Genomic DNA, 6,176 nt, shown 5'->3' with positions numbered 1-6,176 from the left:
CCGCAAGCTCGAGGCGTGCTCCTCCTTGTCCTCGACTGCCGTGCCGCTCTGGCCCCACACGCGCACCTTCTCGACCCCTACCCTCCGCGCCGCTCCCGCCTCCCCTTTCCTCCATCCGCTTCCACCGCAGCCCCAACTCCACTTCCATCGACGTTGCCGCCTTCGCCGCCGCGGGTCCCCTCCTTCCCCGCCTCCTCTCTCCCTCCCCTTCCACCTCCTTCTCATCTCCTTCCCCCTCCCTGCCAGCCCCCGCGTCCTGCCCTGCCACCGTGGCCATCAAACTGCCGTGCGGGATGGTCGTGGGCTCGCGGGTCACGGTGGTGGCCCGGCCAAGGAAAAAGGATGGGGCGGCATCGGCGTCATAGTTCATGGTGGAGCTGCTGGGCACCAAGGCTGTGAAGGGGAAGGAGCGTCCCAGGATACTGCACTTCAACCCCAGGATCAGGGGCGATTCATCAAGCTCAACACCTGTGCGCATGTAGTGGGCGCTGGGCGTCATGGCCCGACGACAACAAGGGTGAGCTTTGATTACAGAGTCTAAATTTTGCCATGTATTTCCAGGTTCTACATGCAAATTGAATTTGCTTGCCACTTATCTGAACTTTAAGATGCTGGTTTCGACCTTTCAGTTGAAGGTGTGCTTGAGTGTGAGAAATGGACTCGGGATGATGGCGCCAAGTCAGTGGAACAATCATCAAACATAAAATGTCTATTCTTATTGTCATCCTACACAAATTATGCAGGGGTAAGAGGGCAAAAATTATGCAGGGGTAAGAGGGCAAAAATTGAGTTGATCGCTACTTCTTTACTTAATTAATTAGTCTTATTCTTGGTGTATTTTTATTGTCATCCTACACAAATTATGCAGGGGTAAGAGGGCAGAAATTGAGTTGATCGCTACTTCTTTGCTTAATTAATTAGTCTTATTCTTGGTGAATTTTTATTGTCATCCTACACAAATTATGCAGGGGTAAGAGTACCAATTGTTTTATGGGCATGCTAAGTGCGTACTTCTGCAGTACTAAATATTGTTTATTACCCCAAATTGCTTTGTCAGAGGTATAATTTATTCTCTGATACTCTGTTATGTGGGGCCAAGCCGCAACATATCTTGAAAATTCAAGCTTGACATATCTTTGTGTGACTCATGTCCACATGTGCTAAGTTGTTTTGAGTATAATCTTAAACAGGTGGAAGCGGAATTATTGTGTATGTTGTCTAGGTACATAACATATACACTTCAAAGCATCCTTTGTTTATTTGAAGAGTTTCGTAGCTTCTTTTCTATCTTTCAAAATTGCAGCTTTTCTTAGTTAGTGTCATTGAATTACTTAAAAGTAATTAACCGGTGCATTCTGAATACTAAGGTGATGGTTCTAGGCATAGAGGCTACTTGGCTTTGACTGAACTTGCTCAGAGAGGGTTGCTGATCCCGTTAACCAAGGTACATAATATAATAAATATTGTTCTGGCACCAACTTGCATCGTGGGAACGATGATTATTTGATTATAATCATAGACTATGCAGGATGATTATTCACGCTCCTAAATTTTCTTCCTCTTTCATAGTGGCAGGTAAATAACTCCATTAGTTTGGATGCTTTACCAGCTAGAAGGACTTCACAAAATTTTGCCAACATCATTGATGAAGATATAATTTTTCTTATTCGTTTTTAGACAAGAAAGAACCATAAAGATTCTTAATTCTTGTACCGTAGTAGTACCCGCAGTAGAGCAAACCCCTATCTCTAACTGAAGATGGAAATGAACGATTGTTTTTGTTGTAGGTTACTTCAAGAACAAGTGCATCATCAAACTAGGTGTTGTATATTATCCGTTCATAATTTGGTTGTTTGTCTATCTTGCAAAACACAAGTGTGTGGGCAGGACACAGTTGGAATTTTAAAGCCATTTATATTGTCCTGCAAAACTATAATTTTGAAGAAAGGTATATTACATTATGTCACGCACATGGACATTGTTATTGCAATGTCACTAATTTAATTTATTGGGTTAGGGCGTTTGGTATCTTTTTCCTTCCGTTACAACGCACGGATTTTTTTGCTAGTCTCTACTATTAAAGCAGGATCGAACGTCGTGATAGTTCGACCTCCCCTCTTACGATCACGCATAAAAAAAATCGCAGGCAACAACCCACGTTCGGGGGCAGCGAAAAAAAAAAACAGAAAGAACCCGCATGGCGCACGTTCTCCATCTCCTTCCCCGACCTGTCTGTCTCCGTCCTCAGATCTCAGCGCCTCCTTCCCCATGTCCACTGGACGAGGCCCTCTCCATCGGCCCTATCCAGCGGACGGCCCCCTCTCCGGCGACCAGACGGGCGCTTCCCTTTACTCCCATCAATTTGGCATCGCCCCGCCCATGGAGCTTTCACCATGCCCGCCAGCGGCCATGGTCGGGACCGACACCATACTTGGATGGAGAGGTCTGACAACGGACCAATGCGACCGTGGTGATCTGACCACGGCGGTGGATGCGGCGACGGAGGTCTAGGAGGAGAGATACGTGCGCTACAACTCTGAAGGCGGCGACGGAGACCAGGGAGGAGGAGAAGGAAAGGTAAGCCAGCTACACAGTGGGGGAGGTCGAGGAGACGAGGGAGAGGCACGCTCTCAGGTCTCGGCAGTGTGTGTAGGGTGCTCGCTAGAATTCCCCACTCATGGAAGCAGGCGAAGTAGTGCACCCTGCCACCGAACATGACAGCTCTGAGTATTGGTTAAGAAGATTTCCAACGCCAAATCTGGTATCACCTTGCCCTTCTTTTCTAATTTTGAAAACAATCGGAGATGCCTGTGTCCTTATCGTCTGTTTGGTTGACTTCGTGTTAGCGTCGTAGAATTAAACTAATTTATTTATATGATGTTGGTCAGTTTAGGATATTTATTATTTCCTTGGTGTTTGATGTGTTGCTGCATACCAGAACGAAGCTACAAAGGTGAACCAGCTAGCGATGGTTGCAGGGAACAAGACAATGGATCCTCGTGATGAGAGCAGATGCGTACTGCTTGGTTTGGATGGCAGAGGCAAACCGAATAAGTGGGGTAAGGTTCTCTCAAAAAAAAAAGTGGGGTAAGGAACACGCACCACATGGCCCAGATGGTGAGCTCATCTCCTCGCTTCTTTTATTTTATTTTATCTGTGTGGAGTGATGTGCTACAGCCTTAGTAAAATATCTCCATATCCATACTCCTTAAATCAGTGTATGTTTGGTAGTGATCTTTAAGGCTGTCTTCTTTCTAATCTTGTTAGTGGGAAAAATCAAGAAACATTCCCTGATATTACATAATTGCAAACTTATTCAGTGTCTGGTGCAGTTCTAATCTCATATTGTTACTGATGAAGAACTGAAAACACTGCAAGATGCGATGGAAGAGAAACTCCAGGGCAAGTGACAACTTAGCCGAGACTTAAGGTAAGCTCTTATTTCAACATCCATGTCATTTCTACTTATTATATTAAGTTGGATTTCTAATACAGTTTATGTTGTCAACACAACAATAAGTAATGAGCTTGATAACCTAGACCATCAAGTGCTTTCCTAGAGGAAAGCATAATCTCAAGATGAAGGAGAAAGACATGCTAAAGGCACAACTACTGGTCTTAATTTTCACCACGCCATGTACTAATATTTGTTCTGGAAGACAATGTTCGACCTTGCGTTGGCGGCATGCAGGCCATTTTATTATGTAGTATAACTAATTAACTATTCACTATAAAAACAGTGTATTCTGGGGGTTCGGGGTTGATAGGAATAGAAGTTCCAATGGAATTTGAGGGAGTTAATTTTGGCCGTGTTCCATAAAAATGTTGGTAGCACTGAAATCTATCTTTAGTTGGTATAACCATAAGTAATCACCGCATTGAACATATCGAATGAATGTCTCTATTGGAAGGGGGGTTGTCGGAACATCATTTATTTTCCCACTTGCTGCTGTATTAAATGTGTCATTTGGCCTTAATTTTGTGCACTGCATTTTTCTTCACTCCTCTTTGTTCTTTACTAAGTTAGAATCATATATAAATCGAATTATCTTTGTGGTGTCTTTCAGACCCCATGATCGTCATTTTGCACTTAAGACACAGAACCACCAGAAAGTGTTCTCCCTTATGTATCATGTTGTCATGGGTGATGATCCAGAGGTGAAGGTTGGCCAGCCATCTTCTGATGTTTTCATTTCTGCCATGAGCATGTTTATAGTATTATAATTGCTGTTTTAGAGCGCTTGTAACTGTTATGTCCTTTACATCAGTGTGTGAACTTCTTTTTTGCCTGATGTTATTGCCTTGTATTTTTTTTCCAGGGTAATGTAGTACCCAGTCTGCTTAATCTTTGAACATGCACCATCAGGTGTAGCAACAAAAAGAATGCTGGAATGTAAAGGGTCACAGCAGTTACATTTGCACAACATTTCTGCCTTTTGGTTATGAGGTAAAAACTACAAACTATTTCTTTACAAAGAATCTGACCAAGTACTCACTTCCCTGTTGGATTTCAGTTTCACGGAATAGATTATTTATATGACTGGGAGGTTCAAGTGACGGACCACAATTTTGCAGGGTGATATACTTAGGCAAAGCTAGAATTTTTGTTTGGGTTAGTGTTAACCGTTGAGCAGTTTTGTTGTGTCCACCTTGGTGATTGCAAACCACTGCATACTTCAATAAAGACTGCCACATCAATTTTGATGTGTGCAGGGCTCTTCTACTTCTCTTTGTTCTCAAAGAATTTTGTACTGTAGGCTGTACTACTGAATTTCAGGGTCGCAGCAGCAAGGGTGAGGTGGAGTGCGGGGAATGCAGGCATAGGCAAGATGTTGCGCTGAGGTTACCAGCTACACATGCATCACTGCCTCCAGTCAAATTTGGGCGACTGGCATTTCGGAAAAATATGCAAAAGATCATGCTGGGGCACGCGACGACACCTCACGCATTGACACCAAGTAAAACCTATATCGGATGCCAAGGAGGTATAACGGTAAAGAAATAGTGGAAGAGAAACGAAAGAACCCATTTAAAGATAGGTTGTTTTATGGAAATTATCAAGATTATGTATCCTTGCAGTTGTATTGCTACTACCGAAGTTCATTTATTCATGCCCTACTTCTATCGATCTTGCATACATGTCTGAAAACACACATGCTTGCAGTATTACTCATTGGATTTCCTTTCTCAGTCAAATCAGATGGTTCTATTTTTCAGCCTTTCTCACTTGCTCCTACAGAACCAAGGTTAAAGGGATTGGAAAAACCAGTCATTCACAACCACCGATGAAGGATTCGCTAAAAAGTTAAGGATTAGTAGTTTTATTTTGAAATCAATCTTCAAATAATGGATTTGGTCTTATTTATATGCGAGGAAGGTAATAAAAAAAATAGAAGATGCTAATAATACAAAAAAAAGTCGGTTTCAATGTTGCTACCTATCCATTATCGAGCAAATAGATCTTTTTACAATTAAGAGTTATACTGACAGTGATGGTATTTAATTATGAAAGTTGGCTAAGTAGCTGACTATCTTTTGTATATCTCAATTTTGTTACATAAACCACATTATTATGATAAAAATCAAAATTCACTTGTGCTTCATCCCTCCATTAATGATGCTATCTGTTTTTATCTTTGTTGTTCCGTGGCAAGGCACGGGCATTCGACTAGTCTTGTGTAAAGTTTGGATCACCAAACCCCTCAGAAATTGAAACAGATCCGCTGCTGTAGATGCAATTTTCTTCACACGTAGTTTTCCTTCGATCCAAAAAAACACACACCTGTGGCAACTCGGCGGCGGCATAGGAAACATTGCTGGTTGTTGACTTCTTGGCGACTTGCAGTAGCAAACCGATTGCAACCCTAATTTCCTAGAATTTTAAATCTCACAGACTATAAACTGGACTGATGATTTGAAACTGATCCAGCTCCTTCCAAACCGGCTCTTCTTCATTCGGAAACTTGCGAACTTCTCGAAACCCTAGATGAGATCCCTTCAAAAACTCAACACCACCGTGCGTGAACCCCACGGTGGGCGCCAACTGTCGTGGAATTGTCACGGCAGATGTCCTAGTGTGAGGACTTAGTCGTGAGGCCAACGCATCTATGTAGTAACTTGAAGGGGTTGGTCGGAATCGAGAGACGCAAGGTTTTACCCAGGTTCGGCCCCTCACG

General features: G+C 43.0%; 1 long non-coding RNA gene across 6 annotated transcripts; it reads left to right on the top strand.

Annotated features, from left to right (window-relative positions):
* Window positions 1-1,964: 1,964 nt before the first annotated feature.
* On the top strand, window positions 1,965-5,126 carry LOC125514626 (uncharacterized). 6 transcript variants are annotated; one of them, XR_015607309.1, is made up of 4 exons: window positions 2,058-3,117; window positions 3,361-3,430; window positions 4,068-4,164; window positions 4,320-5,126. It is a non-coding gene; the product is annotated as an uncharacterized LOC125514626 (long non-coding RNA). The 6 variants fall into 6 exon arrangements; XR_007286541.2 differs by having other exon boundaries at window positions 3,333-3,430; XR_007286539.2 differs by having other exon boundaries at window positions 2,060-3,430; window positions 4,068-4,158.
* The last annotated feature ends 1,050 nt before the right edge of the window (window positions 5,127-6,176 follow it).

Source organism: Triticum urartu, chromosome 6A (genome assembly GCF_056163025.1).
Source record: "Triticum urartu cultivar PI428250 chromosome 6A, HENAU_Tu73, whole genome shotgun sequence".
NCBI lineage: Eukaryota > Viridiplantae > Streptophyta > Magnoliopsida > Poales > Poaceae > Triticum > Triticum urartu.
This window is presented reverse-complemented; position numbering and strand designations above follow the sequence as displayed.